Source organism: Manis javanica, chromosome 3 (genome assembly GCF_040802235.1).
Source record: "Manis javanica isolate MJ-LG chromosome 3, MJ_LKY, whole genome shotgun sequence".
NCBI lineage: Eukaryota > Metazoa > Chordata > Mammalia > Pholidota > Manidae > Manis > Manis javanica.
This window is the reverse complement of record NC_133158.1, coordinates 172,438,394-172,457,034: the sequence shown is the minus strand read 5'-3', so window position 1 is coordinate 172,457,034 and position 18,641 is coordinate 172,438,394. Positions and strand designations below refer to the sequence as shown.

Below are 18,641 nucleotides of genomic sequence, written 5' to 3'. Positions count from 1 at the left end.
ACATTTCTCTGCACCTGCCAACACCTCCCCAGACACAAGCCAGAGCCTCTCACTCATGAGGATCTCCTCAGGGAGGCTTGTTAAACACCAAAGATGCCCCAGATAAGCTTGTGACTGCAGCCCTGTGGTCTTGTGCACTGGTCCACATGGTGCATCTAAAGGGAGGAAAAATTCTTTCTCAGCACAGATCACATAATGCAGGAAAAGGTCACAACTTTTCTTTGTATAATGTGTTTTTTCCTTATTGTTAACAACAATCTGGAAAGGGAAAAAGTGCTAGGAAGACAATGGTCTCTGAGTTCCAGAAGCTTACATTCTTTACACTGATCAATGTGAGAGAAGAGTCAATAATAATCGTGCCTTCCTTAGGCCAGGCTCTTGACGTATGCTTGCTTGTCCTCCCAGCTGTGCAAGGCAGGTGTTTGTATCCCCATTGATAGGGGAGCAAACAGAGGCTCAGCAGGCTCGGTCACTTGCCGGAGGCTCTCCTGTCCGCTTCCAGCAGAGCTGGGACTTGATCCTCTGTCCTTTGGCTCCAAAGCCCACACTATTATTGCCTTAGGATTCCCTTTAGTAAGGACCGCCACACTCCAAGATCACATAATGTTTGCATTTATTCTAGTAACTTTGTGATTCAGTGTTTTTACACATATAAATCTTTACTCTATTTTTAATTTAAATTGATACATGGTGTGAAGTGCACTTCTATTTTACTTCTCTCTAAATGGTTGAATAACCACCCTTCCCTCCTTGGACTTGAAACATCATTGGTGTCCTATCTTCTTTCATATTCCTGATTCTGTTTATGTATATTACATTCCACTCCACTGATCTCTTATTTCTGTGCCAGAAACTCTTTTAATTATTAGAGATATTAGGTTGTTGATTAGATTATATGATTATGCAACTTCATTTCATTATTCATTTCTAAATATGTCTTATCTAGTAGAGCCATTTGTTCAGTTTGAATCACTTGGGCAATTACTTATCACAACATAATTGAGTGGAATTGTAATACATTTGTAAATAAATTTAAGAAGAATTGATAACTTGACAATATCAAGTTTTTATATCTGGGAACATGACATGTTTACCTACTTATTATAGTTCTTTTCATTTCTGGTCTTGTGCATTTCTTATTGTTTCTATCTATCTTCCTATTTTCTGAGGTTACTGTGAACGAGATCTTTTTTCCTAATAAATTTTTGACTAATTATTATATTCAGCAAAGAAAATTATTTAGTTTTTCAGCTGCCATCATACTGATTTTTAAAATAAGTTCCTTCAGGACTTCTAGATTGCCAGGCATATTACCTGTGAAACACCGATGAGAGTCCAGCCTCTTTTCTTGCAGTGCTCATTTGTTTTTCTCACATTATTGCTTTGGCTGGAAATCCCACAGAGATGTTGAATAATAGTGATATCCGTAGTTTGTCCAGTTCCTGATTTGAATGGGAGACCACCCCCCACCCCTTCCAACCTTTCGAAAGTCCCAGAGCACTGAGCAAGCCTTCCATTGTTCCTTAAGACAGTCTACTTTCGATAAAAGCTCTTAAGAATTTGAGTAAGAATCTTGAAGAATGGATGGCAATTCAAAAACTAAGCCATTGGACATAAGCCTGAAAAATAAAAAGAGGAAGCTTGAGGAATACTTTTAGTCTTTAGGGGATAAGAAAATTAACATTTTTTGAGTAGGTACCTTGTTTGATGTTCCTTTCTAGAAACTTAACTTGTTTTGTATGATCTACTTATCGCAACAACAATGGGAGATAGGCATTTTTATTATTCTGGTTTTATGGCTTAAAAAAACCTCAGAGAAGGGCGGAGCCAAGATGGCGACATGAGTAGTTCAGTGGAAATCTCCTCCCCAAAACATATATATTTATGAAAATACAATAAATACAACTATTCCTAAAAGAGACACCAGTGGATGCAGTACAACAGCCAGGATACATCTACATCTGTGAGAACTCAACATCACATGAAGGGGGTAAGATACAAGCCGCCGCCAGGTGGGACCCAAACACCCCCCACCCCAGAACCCAGCAGGAAGAAAGGAGTCAGAATGGGGAGGGAGTGAAAGCCCAGGACTGCTAAACAACCAGCTCTAGAAATCTGCACCTGGAGTGCAGACACAAGGTTGTACAGGGTGCTGGATATTAGAGAAACGGAAAAAGCAAAACCTGTGGGCAGGTCCCCGTAATGGGCACCCCTGAGACAAAAGAAAAGCGAGTGCCTTTTGCAAGTCTTAAAAAGACAGGGACCCCACAGCTGGATGAAGTCGTCCTGACACAGTTAGCCAGCAGCTGGGAATCCCGGGGAACTTTAGGCACCCTAAACCCCTGGGTGGCAGCACAGCTCTGAAGCCCCTCACGGCAATAAGCAGCCTGCCAGTCATTCCCCAAACTGGTGCGGAGCCCGACACACCAGCCCAGTAGTGGGAGAGCAGCAGCACGCACCGGGGGTGGCAGTGCCAGAGGGGACCGGGAGCGGCCTGTGCAAGCCTGCCATGGCAGCGACCGAGCAGCCCAGGAGATACAGAGAAGTCATAATACCCATTCTCCATAAAGGTTTCCAAAAAATAGAAGAGGAGGGAATACTCCCAAACTCATTCTATGAAACCAACATCACCCTAATACCAAAACCAGGCAAAGACCCCATCAAAAAAGAAAACTACAGACCAATATCCCTGATAAATGTAGATGCAAAAATACTCAACAAAATATTAGCAAACTGAATTCAAAAATACATCAAAAGGATCATACACCATGACCAAGTGGTATTCATCCCAGGGATGCAAGGATGGTACAACATTTGAAAATCTATCAACATCATGTACCGTATCAAGAAAAAGGACAAAACACATGATCATCTCCATAGATGCTGAAAAAGCATTCGACAAAATTCAACATCCATTCATGATAAAAACTCTCAGCAAAGTAGGTATAGAGGGCAAGTACCTCAACATAATAAATGCCATATATGATAAACCCACAGCCTACATCATACTGAACAGTGAAAAGCTGAAAGCTTTTCCTCTGAGATAGGGAACAAGACAGGGATGCCCACTCTCCCCACTGTTATTCAACTGAAGGTCCTAGCCATGGAAATTAGACAAAACAAAGAAATACAAGGAATCCAGATTGGTAAAGAAGAAGTTAAACTGTCACTATTTGCAGATGACATGATATTGTACATAAAAAACCCTAAAGATTCCACTCTAAAACTACTAGAACTGATATCGGAATTCAGCAAAGTTGCAGGATACAAAATTAACACACAGAAATCTGTAACTTTCCTATACACTAACAATGAACTAATAGAAAGAGAAATCAGGAAAACAATTCCATTCACCATTGCATCAAAAAGAATAAAATACCTAGGAATAAACCTAACCAAAGAAGTGAAAGACTTATACCCTGAAAACTATAAGACACTCTTAAGAGAAATTAAAGAGGACACTAACAAATGGAAACTCATCCCGTGCTCTTGGCTAGGAAGAATTAATATCGTCAAAATGGCCATCCTGCCAAAGCAATATACAGATTCGATGCAATTCCTATCAAATTCCCAACAGTGTTCTTCAATGAACTGGAACAAATAGTTCAAAAATTCATATGGAGCCACCAAAGATCCAAAATAGCCAAAGCTATCCTGAGAAGAAAGAATAAAGTGGGAGGGTATCTCACTCCCCAACTTCAAGCTCTACTACAAAGCCACAGTAATCAAGACAATTTGGTACTGGCACAAGAAGAGAGCCACAGACCAGTGGAACAGACTAGAGACTCCAAACATTAACCCAAACATATATGGTCAATTAATATATGATAAAGGAGCCATGGACATACAATGGGGAAATGACAGCCTCTTCAACAGATGGTGCTTTCAAAACTGGACAGCTACATGTAAGAGAATTAAACTGGATCACTGTCTAACCCCATACACAAAAGTAAATTCAAAATGGATCAAAGACCTGAATGTAAGTCATGAAACCATAAAACTCTTAGGAAAAAACATAGGCAAAAATCTTTTAGACATAAACATGAGTGACTTCTTCATGAACATATCTCCCCGGGACAAGGGAAACAAAAGCAAAAATGAACAAGTGGGACTATATCAAGCTGAAAAGCTTCTGTACAGCAAAGGACACCATCAATAGAACAAAAAGGTATCCTACAGTATGGGAGAATATATTCATAAATGACAGATCCGATAAAGGGTTCACATCCAAAATATATAAAGAGCTTATGCACCTCAACAAACAAAAATCAAATAATCCAATTAAAAAATGGGCAGAGGAGCTGAATAGACAGTTCTCTAAAGAAGAAATTCAGATGGCCAACAGACACATGAAAAGATGCTCCACATCACTTGTCATCAGAGAAATGAAAATTAAAACCACATTGAGATATCACCTCACACCAATAAGGATCGCGACCATCCAAAAGACAAACAACAACAAATGTTGGTGAGGTTGTGAAGAAAGGGGAACCCTCCTACACTGTTGGTGGGAATGTAAATTAGTTCAACCATTGTGGAAAGCAGTATGGAGGTTCCTCAAAATGCTTAAAATAGACTTACCATTTGACCCAGAAATTCCCCTTCTAGGAATTTACCCTAAGAATGGAGTAGCCCAGTTTGGAAAAGACAGATGCACCCCTATGTTTATCGCAGCACTATTTACAATAGCCAAGAAATGGAAGCAACCTAAGTGTCCGTCCATCAGTAGATGAATGGATAAAGAAGATGTGGTACATATACACAATGGAATATTATTCAGCCATAGGAAGAAAACAAATCCTACCATTTGCAACAACATGGATGGAGCTAGAGGGTATTATGCTCAGTGAAATAAGCCAGGCAGAGAAAGACAAGTACCAAATGATTTCACTCATATGTGGAGTATTAGAACAAAGGAAAACTGAATGAACAAAACAGCAGCAGAATCAACCGAATCTATAATGGACTAACAGTTACCAAAGGGAAAGGGACTGGGGAGGATGGGTGGGAAGGGAAGGATAAGGGAAGGGAAAAAGAAAGGGGGCCTTACGATTAGCATGTATAATGTAGTGGGGGTGTATGGGGCGGGCTCTACAACACAGAGAAGACAAGTAGTGACTTACAGCATCTAACTATGCTGATGGACAGTGACTGTGAAGGGCCATGTGGGGGGGAACTTGGTGAACGGGGGAGCCTAGTAAACATAATGTTCTTCATATAATTGTAGATTAATGATACCAAAATAAATAAATAACCTCAGAGGTCATAGCAATTCCATAACTTAGAATCATACAGAGAGCAAATGTCTAAGTTGGGACTTGACCCCACGTGTTCCTGGCTCAAGAAACCCAGACAATCTTCCCAGCCTCCCCTGCCTGTCAGCATGAGGCCTGGATGGGGACCTTCAGTGTGACAGAAAACACCTTTCTCAGTTCCAGCACCATTCCCTCACTGTGGACATCTACTGTACATGGAGGCATGACTCTCAATAATGACAAGACCATCGCATGTGATCCATCTATGGCGGCCAAAGCCAGAGATATACTGAGTAATCATTGGCAATATTTCTTGGGCTAGTGTGAATGTTTTTAGAAGTAAATGTCAACAAGCTCTTATCAGATTGGTGAAAAAAGATACTATTAATTTAAAATTCATTTTATTCTAAAAGTTTGCTGTAGTGGAAAACTCTTATGCCTAATAATTAAGACTTTTAATCCTTGACAGTAGTGGGAGTTTGGTTAAAACCAGGTATATCCGATAGACCACATACTGAATGATACCTCAGTTTAGTAAAGTCACTAATCCAGGTGTATTTAATGAAGTGTGTAGTCTCTTTGAGGGGATCAGCTTCTCAGGTGAACTGATGGGTCATCCCAAGGATATAGAGAAGAGAGCAAGTAGAAGTCACTGCTCGCCACCTGGACCTACCTGCCCAACTGGAAGAGCCCTGCCTCCAGGTGACTCCCAGTGGTGCTCGTTCCTGCAGGACCACCTGGGGTTAAGGTCAGATCCTATGCTCAAGGGCCTTTTGGTTTCACTGGTACCTAGTGCCAGGGAATCTGTAGCTGTAAGATTTTCTTTCTTAGATAACCTGGGTCCTCCTCAGTGTAGAATAATGTTTCAACTTCTGGGTCTGAAAAAAATGACTGAGTGACATACAGCAAGTAGCTTAACCATGTTACACATAAGGACTCTGAGGCACAGAGAGGTTAAGGAGGGAGTGACATAAGGATTACATGAACTAACACGTGAAAGCATCTAGAACAGGAAGATATACATTAGTTCTATACCTCTCTCCACCAACTGACCTTTATTTTTCAAGTTTTCAGGCCTTTCCAAAATTTCTTAGGTCTTTTCCAACATCATATAATACAACATTAGAGGAGGAAATATCTCTTCTGCGTAAGCAGAAATTCTTACCTTTCCACAATTAGTCTATATTCTATAACCATTATCCAAGGTTATAGAAAATCCACAAAGACCCCAATAATTTGTTCTACAAGACATTTTAGCCTTCATTAAAATCTTTAGTTACAATAAATGGGGAGATTAAATTTCTAGAAGTGTGTTTGTACCTCAACCAAGTTAAATAACCTAATGGGAACCAAAGATTATATTAACCATTTACTTACCGACATGTCTAATAAAGAGATATCAGGGGTCAAATTATCTTTGACAAAGATGACAAGTAGGTGACAGATGATAGATAGATAGATAGATAGATAGATAGATAGATAGATAGATAGATAGATAGATGATAGATAAACATATAACTGAATTCCTGGAAAATTAAAGACAACCAGAAATGAGGGAGAGTTCTACTTATTTTGACCACATTTGTAAAATGATCACTTCCCATAATCTGCATGTAACACTTCTATTCATTTAATTTAAGTTTACATGCAGGAATTATTTTTCCAAGAGTAATTTTAAACGCTATTTATGATTGACTAGGTAACACAACCATGTGGCTCAAAATACAATAATATGAAAAGATGTACAATAAGAAGTCTCATCCTACTCCTTCCCCATATATCTCATTCCCCACATCCTCTCTAAGAACTGTGAAGGGTTGGAGATTTTACTCTACTTGCCAGCTAACAAGCAAGCCTGCCACCTTTTCATGGATATTGGCAGAAGATGTGCAACAATCAGGTAAGAGCAAAGGATGTCGTTAGTCATGGCGCAGCAGGCTGCATGAGTTCGATGTTCTCACCAGTTCTCCAGGGTGGGTCATGTGAACACTGGGTTTGCCACACAGCCAAAGAACCCGAGTTTAGAAACCCCCAGTCTTTCTCACTGGGCTGAGAACAAACCTGCACAATTTTTGCTTTGGAAAGAGACATAATCTTTATTCTACTTAATAGCAAAAAAAACCTGTTTTCTGCTCTGGAGGGAGACATAATCTTGATCTTCTAAGTCTGTTTCTTCAAAACATCCTTACAAAGCTAATTGACAACAAACTTTGTTGGGCCTCTGCTCAGAAGAGTTTCAGAACCTTGTCCCCCGATACCCTACTCAGCCACCTAGGGTCACTGGTCTTGCTGGTTTCTTGTGTTTCTCCCAGGGATTCCATATGCAATTGTAAGCAAATATAAATATACTTTCTAATCTTACCTTGTTTGTTGCATAAAAGCAGGACACTACATTCATCAATAGGCACTTTGCTTTTTTAACTTAGCCATGTAAGTTTTTCTCATGCTTTTTCAGTGCTGCAGAGCATTCATTGTGTGAATATACCGGTCTATTTCGCCAGTGTCCTATAAATGGATACTTTTTGCTATTTCAAACAATGCTGCAATATATGATCTTATGCAAGAAAAAAAAATCCCCATTACTTGCTAACTTTATGCTCAACTAGAATGACAGGTTAGCATGTGATGGGGTTTTTAAATGGTCTGAGACTATATCCCGGGCTCTGTGCTAGGTCCCAGGCAAGACACTTAATGCAAACATTACCCCACTGAAATACAGTTGAAAGGAAACTCTACCCAATAAAGCTGAGTTGAAGAGCCAGAGCTATTCAGCCTAAAGAAAGGACACTAAGGGGAGGAGAGCAAGCAAGATGGTGGTGTGTGGGTGAGAATCAGAATCATGTGCTGACTCCCAGCAGTGCTCCAGAACCAGCAGGAATTTCCGAGAGGCAAATTCAGTAACAACATAAGCAGGAGCTTGAGCAGTGTTATCCAAATGAAATGGGCGCCTTGTGAGGCCTGGAGCAAGCTGTGATTAAAGGAATTCAAGCAAAAGCTGGGCGGCTGCCTGTCAAGGGCATCGCGGGAGGGGACTTCCACAGCAAGAGGAAGCTTGACTAGAGCAGTGGTTCTCCACCCTGGCTATGCGTGGGAATCATGGGGGAGCGTCTGACACCCCAGTGACCCCTGAACGATTAGATCAGAGTCTCTGGAGGTGGGACCCAGGCCTCAATGATTCGTAGGGTGCCCTGGCGATTTCCGTGTGCAGCCTAGGTTGACAACTCCTGTTCTAGGGGACAAGAAGTCCCTCCTAAATTTTATGAGTCTGTTTTCTATCTCTGAGTTATACACTCTCCAAACTTCCTGAAGCTTAGGTGACAAGAAAAAAGGAAATGTAGGGGTAAAACGAAGAATGTCCTCAGTTGCAAGATCAATAGAAGCCAGCATGTGACACGGCCACCCCAAGAGCTGATCCAGTTTTAGTCCACACTGATCGTCCGGAATAAAAGAAATCCTCCCGCCTGATTCTCCATCCACCCATCTACTCACCTATCCCTTCATTTATTCATCCACTGACCTATCCACCTAGCTACTCACATTGCTTCCCACCTGCACAATTAAGCCAGTCCTCCCTCCCCTTCTACTTCTTTCCACAGAGAACCCGGGGTTGTCCGAAAAAATAATGCTGTGTTGCGGCACTATCCAACAGAACTTTTCTGCAGTGATAGACATGTCCTGTATCTGTTATCCAGTAAAGCACACACTAGCTACATGGCTACTGAGCATTTGAAATGCAGTGTGATTGAGCAACTGAACTTTTCATTTTATTGTAATTTAATTAATTTAAATTTGAATAGCCACATGTGACAAACAGCTGCCATGTTGGACAGGGCAGTACTAGTACCCGACAACATAATGCCTGACAAGGAATGGCTACTTAGTAAGTGTGTCTGAAATGGCTACAATGATGAGAATAATTATTAATTACTCTGTTTTTTCAGTTCTGACGGTATCTTTAAGATATCATTTTCTGTCCCAGGTACCACATCTGAAGAGGGTTAGTAGCCACCGGGATGATGAACATACAGAAACATCAACCAAAGTTGGCAGAACTTGGAATGTTTTGTATGAAAAACAGTCTTCAGATTCATTTTGATTCATTTTTTGTTTTGACCAAGATTGATATGTCTTTGGTCTGGACCAAAGTTTTTTTTACTAAAGGATTGGTTTACGCAATGTTTTAGTTCCCTTTGAGATAGAAAAGTCCCTTTGAGGTGGATTGATGACAGCTTTTCCTGTAGATTAGGGTAGACTCTTCAGAGAGCAGAAATTTGATAGCATTGGAGGAAACAACATTTTCACACATGTGGAAGAATTTGCTGAGAATGACCAAGTTGTGCAGGAACAGAATGAGACACCTTATGAGCCAGTAGGCTCCGTCCTGGGAAATACACAAGAACCTCTCGAGGTTGAAGTCATGAATAAATACAATCTTCTTTCCAGCTGCAGACATAGCATAGCATTTGTATTTTAGGGCAACCAATGGCCAATCATTATTATTATTTTTTTTTCACAATTCAATGTTGAGTTTATCTGCCTAATCTTTTTTTTTATTAAGGTATCATTGATATACAGTCTTATGAAGATTTCACACAAAAAAACAATGTGGTTATTACATTCACCCTTATTATGGAGTCCCTCCCCATACCCCATTGCCGTCACTGTCAATCAGTGTAGTAAGATACCACAGAGTCCCTATTTGTCTTCTCAGAGCTACACTGTCTTCCCTGTGACCCCATGCACATCATGTGCAACAGTCATGATACTACCCACCCTCCCCAACCCCATCCCTTTGGTAACCTCTAGTTCCTTCTTGAAGTCTGTCAGTCTGAAGCTATTTTGTTCCTTCAGTTTTGCTTCGTTGGTATACTCCACAAATAAGGGAAATCATTTGGTATTTGTCTTTCTCGGCCTAACTTATTTCACTGAGCATATACCCTCAAGCTCCATCCATGTTGTTGTAAATGGTAGGATTTGTTTCTTTCTTATGGCTGAATAGTATTCCATTGTACCACCTCTTCTTTATCCATTCATCTACTGATGGACACTTAGGTTCTTCCATATCTTGGCTACTGTAAATAGTGCTGCAATAAACATAGGGTGCATATGTCTTTTTGAGTCTGAGAAGTTTTTTTTTTTTTTAGTAAATTCCTAGGAGTGGAATTCCTGGGTCAAATGGTACCTCTGTTTTTAGTTTTTTGAGGAACCTCCATATTGCCTTCAACAATGGTTGAACTAGCTTACATTCCCACCAGCAGTGTAGGAGGCTTCCCTTTTCTCTGCATCCTCGCCAGCATTTGACGTTCCTAGTCTTTTCTATGTTGGCCATCCTAACTGGTGTGAGGTGATATCTCATTGTGATTTTAATTTGCATTTCCCTGAAAATTAGCGATGTGGAGCATCTTTTCATGTGTCTGTTGGCCATCTGAATTTCTTCTTTGGAGAATTGTCTCTTCATATCTTCTGCCCATTTTTTAATAGGGTTATTTGCTTTTGGGGTGTTGAGGCATGTGAGTTCTTTATATATTTTGGATGTTAACCCCTTGTTAGATATGTCATTTACAAATATATTCTCCCATACTGTAGGATGCCTTTTTGTTCTGCTGATGGTCCTTTGCTGTACAGAATCTTTTTAGCATGATGTAGTCCCATTTGTTCATTTTTTATTTTGTTTCCCTTGCCCAAAGGGATGCATTCAGGAAAAAGTTGCTCATGTTTATATTCAGGAGATTTTTGCCTATGTTTTCTTCTAAGAGTTTTATCATTTCATCACTTACATTCAGGTCTTTGATTCATTTTGAGTTTACTTTTGTGTATGGGGTTAGACAATAATCCAGTTTCATTCTCTTGCATGAAGCTGTCCAGTTTTGCCAACACCAGTTGTTGAAGAGGCTGTCATTTCCCCCTTGTATGTCCATGGCTTCTTTATCATATATTAATTGACCATATATGGTTGGGTTTATATCTGGGCTCTCTAGTCTTTTCCATTGGTCTATGGGTCTATTCTTGTGCCAGTACCAAATTGTCTTGATGACTGAGGATGGCCATTTTGACAATATTAATTCTTTCTATCCATGAGCATTGGATGTGTTTCCATGTATTGGTATCTTCTTTAATTTCTCTCATGAGTGTCTTGTAGTTTTCAGAGTATAGGTCTTTCACTTCCTTTGTTAGGTTCATTCCTAGGGTTTTATTCTTTTTGATGAAATTGTGTATGAAATTGTTTCCCTGATTTCTCCTTATGCTAGTTCATCCTTAGTATATAGGAAAGCAACAGATTTCTGTGTATTAATTCTGTATCCTGCAACTTTGCTGAATTCAGATATTAGATCTAGTAGTTTTGGAGTGGATTCTTTAGGGATTTTTTATGTACAATATCATGTCATCTGCAAACAGGGACAGTTTAACTTCTTCCTTGACAATCTGGATGCCTTTTATTTCTTTGTGACATCTGATTGCCATGGCCAGGACCTTCAGAATTATGTTGAATGAAAGTGGAGAGTGGGCATCCTTGTCTTGTCCCTGATCTTAAAGGAAAAGCTTTCAGCTTCTCACGGTAAAGTATAATGTTGGCCGTGGGTCTGTCATATATGGCCTTTATTATGTTGAGGTACTTGCCCTCTATACCCACTTGTTGAGAGTTTTTATCATGAATGGATGTTGAATTTTGTCAAATCCTTTTTCAGCATCTATGGAGATGATCATGTGGTTTTTGTTCTTCTTTATGTTGATGTGGTGGATGATGTTGATGGATTTTCAAATGTTGTACCATCCTTGCATCCCTGGAATAAATCCTACTTGATCATGATGGATGATCTTTCTGATGTATTTTGAATTCATTTTACTAATATTTTGTTGAGTATTTTTGCATCTATGTTCATCAGGGATATTGGCCTTTAATTTTCTTTTTTTGTGTTTTCTTTGCCTGGTTTTGGTATTAGAGTGGTGCTGGCCTTGTAGAATGAGTTTGGGAGTATTCTCTCCTCTTCTACTTTTTGGAAAACTTTAAGGAGGATGGGTATTAGGTCTTCACTAAATGTTTGATAAAATTCAGCACTGAAAGCATCTGGTCCAGGCATTTTGTTCTTAGGTAGATTTTTAATTACCAATTCTATTTCATTGCTGGTAATTGGTCTGTTCAGATTTTCTGTTTCTTCCTGGGTCAGCCTGGGAAGGTTGTATTTTTCTAGAAAGTTGTCCTTTTCTTCTAGGTTATCCAGTTTGTTAGCATATAATTTTTCATAGTATTCTCTAATAATTCTTTGTATTTCTTTGGTGTCTGTAGTGATTATTACTTTCTCATTTCTGATTCTGTTTATGTGTGTAAACTCTCTTTTTTCCTTGATAAGTCTGGCTAGGGGTTTATCTATTTTTATTTTCTCAAAGAGCCAACTCCTGCTTTCATTGATTCTTTCTATTGTTAAATTCCTCTTGAATTTATTTATTTATGCTCTAATCTTTATTATGTCCCTCCTTCTACTGACTTTGGACCTCATTTGTTCTTCTTTTTCTAGTTTTGTTAATTGTGAGTTTAGACTTTTCATATGGGATTGTTCTTCTTTCCTGAGGTAGGCCTGTATTGCATTATACTTCCCTCTTAGCATGGCCTTTGCTGCATCCCACAGGTTTTGTAGTGTTGAATTATTGTTTTTTGTCTCCATATATTGCTTGATCTCTGTTTTTATTTGGTCATTGATCCATTGATTATTTAGGAGCATGTTGTTAAGCCTCCGTGTGTTTGTGGGCTTTTTTGTCTTCTTTGTGTAATTTATTTCTAGTTTCATATCTTTATTATCTGAGAAGCTTGTTGGTACAATTTCAATCTTTTTTAATTTACTGAGGCTCTTTTTGTGGCCTAGTATATGATCTATTCTTGTAAATGTTCCATGTGCACTTTAGAAGAATGTGTATCCTGTTGCTTTTGGATGGAGTGTTCTGTAGATATCCATTAGGTCCATCTGTTCTAATACACTATTCAGTGCCTCTGTGTCCTTACTTATTTTCTGTGTGGTTGATCTGTCCTTTGGAGTGAGTGATGTGTTGAAGTCTCCTAAAATGAATGCATTGTATTGTATTTCCCCCCTTTAATTCTTTTAGTATTTATTTAACATATGTAAGTGATCCTGTGTTCAGTGCATGGATAGTTATAACAGTTATATCCTCTTGTTGGACTGAGCCCTTTATCATTATGTAATGTCCTTCTTTGTCTCTTGTTACTTTCTTTGTTTTGAAGTCTATTTTGCCTGATACAAGTACTGCAACTCCTGATTTTTTCTCCCTATTAGTTGCATGAAATGTCTTTTTCCATCCCTTTACTTTCAGTCTGTGTATGTCTTTGGGTTTGAAGTGAGTCTCTTATAGGGAGCATATAGACATGGTTTGTTTTTTATCCATTCAGTGACTCTATGTCTTTTGATTTGTGCATTCAGACCATTTACATTTAGGGTGATTATCGATAGGTATGTACTTATTGCCATTGCAGGCTTTAGATTCATGGTTACCAAAGGTTCAAGGGTAATTCCCTTACTATCTAACAGTCTAATTTTACTCACTTAACTCATTTAGTATGCTATTATGAACACAACCTAAATGTTCTTTTTTGTTTTCCTCCATTTGCTTCCTCCTCCATTCTGTATATATTAGGTGTCATATTGTGTGCTCTTTGTGTATCCCTTGACTGACTTTGTGTGTATTTTATTTAATTTTGCATTTGCTTAGTAATTAATTGTTCCACTTTCTTTGCTATAGTTTATTTCCTCTGGTGACAGCTATTTAGCCTTAGGAATACTTCCATCTATAGCAGTCCCTCCAAAATGCACTGGGAGGTAAATTCTCTCAGTTTTTGCTTACCTGGAAATTGTTTAATCCCTCCTTCAAATTTAAAGGATAATCTTGCCAGATAAAATATTCTTCATTCGAGGCCCTTCTACTTCATTGCATTAAATACATCATGCCACTCCCTCTGGCCTGTAAGATTTCTGTTGAGAAGTCTGATGATAGCCTCATGTGTTCTCCTTCGTCTGTGATCTTTTTTCTCTCTATAGCTGCTTTTAAAAGTCTGGCCTTATCCTTGATCTTTTACATTTCAATTATTATATGTCTTGGTGTTGTCTTCCTTGGGTCCCTTGTGTTGGCAGATCTGTGCACCTCCATGGCCTGACAGACAATCTCCTTCCCCAGACTGGGTAAGTTTTCAGCAATTACCTTTTCAAAGACACATCCTATTCCTTTTTCTATCTCTTCTTCTTCTGGTATCCCTATAATGTGAATATTGTTCCATTTGGATTGGTCACAAAGTTCTCTCAATATTCTTCATTCCTATAAATTCTTTTTTCTCTCTGTGCCTCAGCTTCTTTGTATTCCTCTTATATAATTTCTATTCCATTTAATGTCTCTTCTACTACATCTAATCTGCTTTTAAATCCCTCCATTGTATGTTTCATTTCAGAAATGTAGCTCATATTTAGTATTTGAATGCAGGCTGATATGTTATTTAGTTGAAGGAGATAATCTGAAGAATATGTTTTCATAGGGAAGGTATGCCTGTGCAATAAAATAACATGGTTGGGGGTTGTTCAGTTTAACCAGAGGACTCAGATTCCTAGTCCCTGGTACTACTGTCCCTACCTGTACCATGGAGAAATAACTGCTATCTCTTTCCTAGGTACCATGTTTGTTATAATAGATATCATACTTGTACATCATTTTTTATCCTGTTATTTTAAATTTTATATCCTGCATCTAGTTCTACATGGTTAAAAATTCTTTGAAAATAGATTTTGTTAACAACTCCAATATATTGTATAAATGGTTATTTAGTCTTATCTTGTGTGATTAAGTTGCTCCCAATTTGCACTTTTGTAAATAATGCTGCAATAAACACCTTTGCCTGTATTTTTTATTATTTCCTTAAAGTAGATTTCCTAAAGCACAATTTCGACCTGTAATCATATTCCTAAGTGATGCATTTTGCTAAATTGCTTCCAGAAAGTGTGAGCATATATACACTCTTGGCACTAATAGTTGATCATGCCAGTCTCAGTAAACATCCATCAACAGGGAGAAGACTGAAAAGAAAAAATTACTTGGCCAATTATGTGAGCAAAAAGGATGTCATTATTTTTGTAATTAACATTTATTTAGTTACTAAGATTTTTTAAAACTAATTATTAGTCATTTGTATTTCCTTTTCTGTAAATTACCTCTTTGTGTCCTTTACCCACTTTATTCTGCTGAGTATGTATGCTTTTTCCTTATTGAGTCACACAATTCTTCCCCAAGGAGAAATAACTCAGTGTGCATGGTTTAATGTATTGATTACCACCTTCTGAAAAGAGCTGCAGATACACTCCAACTCCTATTGCTTCCATACTAAAGACCCCATATTCCCACCATCCTCTCTTGAAACATTTGTCAAACAACAGTCAGCTTCCATCCCCGACCAATGCAAGGTTTCCCAGAATATTAGGAAGGCTTTCTATCCCTATCCTCTAATACAGTTCCAGGAAAAGAAACAGTCAACCTTGTAAAACCAGACAAAGAGACCAAATCAACTGATCAACTGATTCACCTAATAGTCTGACAGAGTAGACTTTTAATTAAGATTGAAGTATATATACATATTACAAATGTGATATGTAAATATATGTACATACACATAAATTATATTTTCACTGACTGTTTCCTAAAAGTCAATATCCATAAACACAAAACTACTAGATGTTACCCTTTTGGGGTGGTCATATTCTTAATAGTTGGGAATTTATGAAATCACAGCAAAGGTAACATGGACACAGTCATGGGAGTCAAGAAGTATAAAAGAGCAAGTTTGGATGAATTGGAAAAGCAAACTAATCATGGTATATAGGGGAGAAAGAAGGGAAAATGGGAGAAAGCAGAAAGAAAATGGACATATTTCACAATATACCCTCCTACTTTGGCCCCATACTACCTACTAACTTATGGTAGACCACCTTCTCCTCTGCCTCCTCCATCTAAGAGCGTTCCTGAGAGGTATTGCTTCCACCTGCATACACCCCTCGCTCCATCTCCTTTTTCTTGGAAACCTAACAGTCTACCTGGAAATCTCTTCTAAATAAACAACTTGTGTTGCATTCAATAAGTGCTTGCCCAGATGAGAAGAAGAGAAACAAGTGGTACCTGTTAATTTAGCAAAGTCCTTTATGCATCCAGGGATGGCTTAGGTCTCGCCCCTCTTGAAACGGAGATATACCATCTGATCACAGACATTAGTAAGGTAATAAATAACACAGCTTCCTCTTTAAATATGCTAGCTTCTCAGGTTTTGCAAGATTTCAGAGAGATATCAAATTTGGTGTAGTTCTTCTTTTTTATGATTGAGATTACATACTAAACACTGAGTTGAGTAATCCTTGAGATGAATGCAGCTATGTTCAGCAGCTACTTTAGGGATTCTGAGTTTCCTTGGCATTGCTCATTTTTTGGAAGGGTGGATAATTCTTAAATGAGCATTGCTTTGACCCATGGGGAGGGAGGACAAGAAATGAAATCAGAATTTCCCTATGAAGGAAGAAATGATGATTAAGGGTTAACCTAATTATTCTAGAGAGCGCAACAGCAGACTTTGGTGAGGCAAGCTGTGGCATAGGGTTAGACAAGCCATGAAGACTCGAGTTTGAGTCTCAGTTGTAGTGCACACAGCAGTGTGACCTTTGGTTTATCATTTGATCTTGCTGGATCTCAGCTTTCTCATCTGTTAACTGAAATAATAATAACTATATAGGGTTGCCACAGAACCAGCTAAGATAAATGCAATAAAAAGGCTCTGTAGAATATACAGGGCTAAGCAAACATAATGTGTGGATAGAACACCCTGTGACATAAGCTTCCCAGGGCAGAGCCTTGTGCCTGCTCTGTGTGCTGATGTGAACAGGGAACCTAGCAAGATGCTTGGCACAGAGCAGGTGCTCAGACAGTACTTGTGGCACCATGTACAGTGTGATTTTCTTGAAGTAGAGTTGACATACAATGTTATATTAGTTTTGGATGTACAACAGAGTGATTCAACATGTATATACAATATGAAGGCTCACCCTGATAGGTGTGGCTACCATCTGTCATCATGCAAAGTTATTAAAATATTATTGACTATATTTGCTATGCTGGACTTTTTATCCCTATGACTTATTTATAATTGGAAATTTGTACCTCTTTATCCCTTCACCTATTTACCTATCCCCCCAACCCGTTCACCTCTAGCAACCACCAGTTTGTCCTCTGAATTTATGAGTCTGTTACTATTTGTCTGTTTATTCATTTGCATAGTTTTTTATATTCCACATATAAGTAAAATCATTTGATATTTGTATTTCTCTGCCTGGATTATTTCAAATAGCATAATGTCCTCTAAGTCTATAGATGTTGTCACAAATGGCAAGGTTACATTCTTTTATAGCTGAGTAATATTGCATTGTATATTTGAACCACCTCTTTGTCCATTTATTTATCTTTAGTCTTTATCCATTGATCTATAAATGAATGTTTAGGTTGCCTTTATATCTTGGCTATTGGTGTTAATGCTGCAATGAACATAGGGACACACATATCTTTTCAAATTAGTGATTTTGTTTTCTTTGGGTAAATACCAAGAAGTAGAATTACTGGGTTGTATGATATTTCTATTTTTAATATTTTGAGGGACCTCCACACTGTTTTCCATAGTGGCTGCATCAATTTACATTCCCATCAACCATGCACAGGGGCTCCCTTTTCTCCACATCCTTGCCAACACTTGCTATTCCTTGTCTTTGAGATAGTGGCCATTCTGATTGGTGTGAGGTGATGTTTCATTGTGGTTTTGATTTGCATTTTCCTGATGATTAGTGATGCACATCTTTTTGTGTTTCTTTTGACTATCTGTATGCCTTCTTTGGAAAAATGTTCAGGTCCTCCACCTATTTCTTAATCAGATTATTTTTATTTTTTATTTTTTTGGTATGAGTTGTATGAGTTATATGGTCAATTAATATACAACAAAGAAGGCATGAATATACAATGAGGAAAAGACTCTTTCTTCAATAAGTGGTGTTGGGAAAACTGGATAGCTACATGCAAAAGAATAAAACTGGACCACTTTCTTACACCATACACACACACACACAAGTTCACAACAGATTAAAGACCTAAATGTAAGACCTGAAAACATAAAACTCCTAACAGAAAACATAGGCAGTAGTCTCTTAGACATCAACTTAAGCAATATTTTACTGGATCTATCTCCCTCAGGCAAGTGGAACAAAAGCAAAAATTAACAGTTGAGACCGAATAAAACAAAAAAGCTTTGGCACAGTGAAGGAAATCTAAGTTGACAAGTCAATGAATTCACTGTTTATCAAATATCTGCTA

General features: G+C 38.4%; 1 protein-coding gene across 3 annotated transcripts in view; it reads right to left on the bottom strand.

Annotated features, from left to right (window-relative positions):
- CCR3 (C-C motif chemokine receptor 3) overlaps nt 1-16,631 on the bottom strand; it is a 36,264-nt gene extending 19,633 nt beyond the window's left edge. For all 3 annotated transcript variants that reach the window (XR_012129540.1, XR_001854040.3, XM_017666566.3), the window contains exon 1: nt 16,416-16,631. The gene's annotated coding sequence lies outside the window, so the exon portion shown is untranslated. The remainder of the gene's footprint in view (nt 1-16,415) is intronic.
- Nucleotides 16,632-18,641: the final 2,010 nt, after the last annotated feature.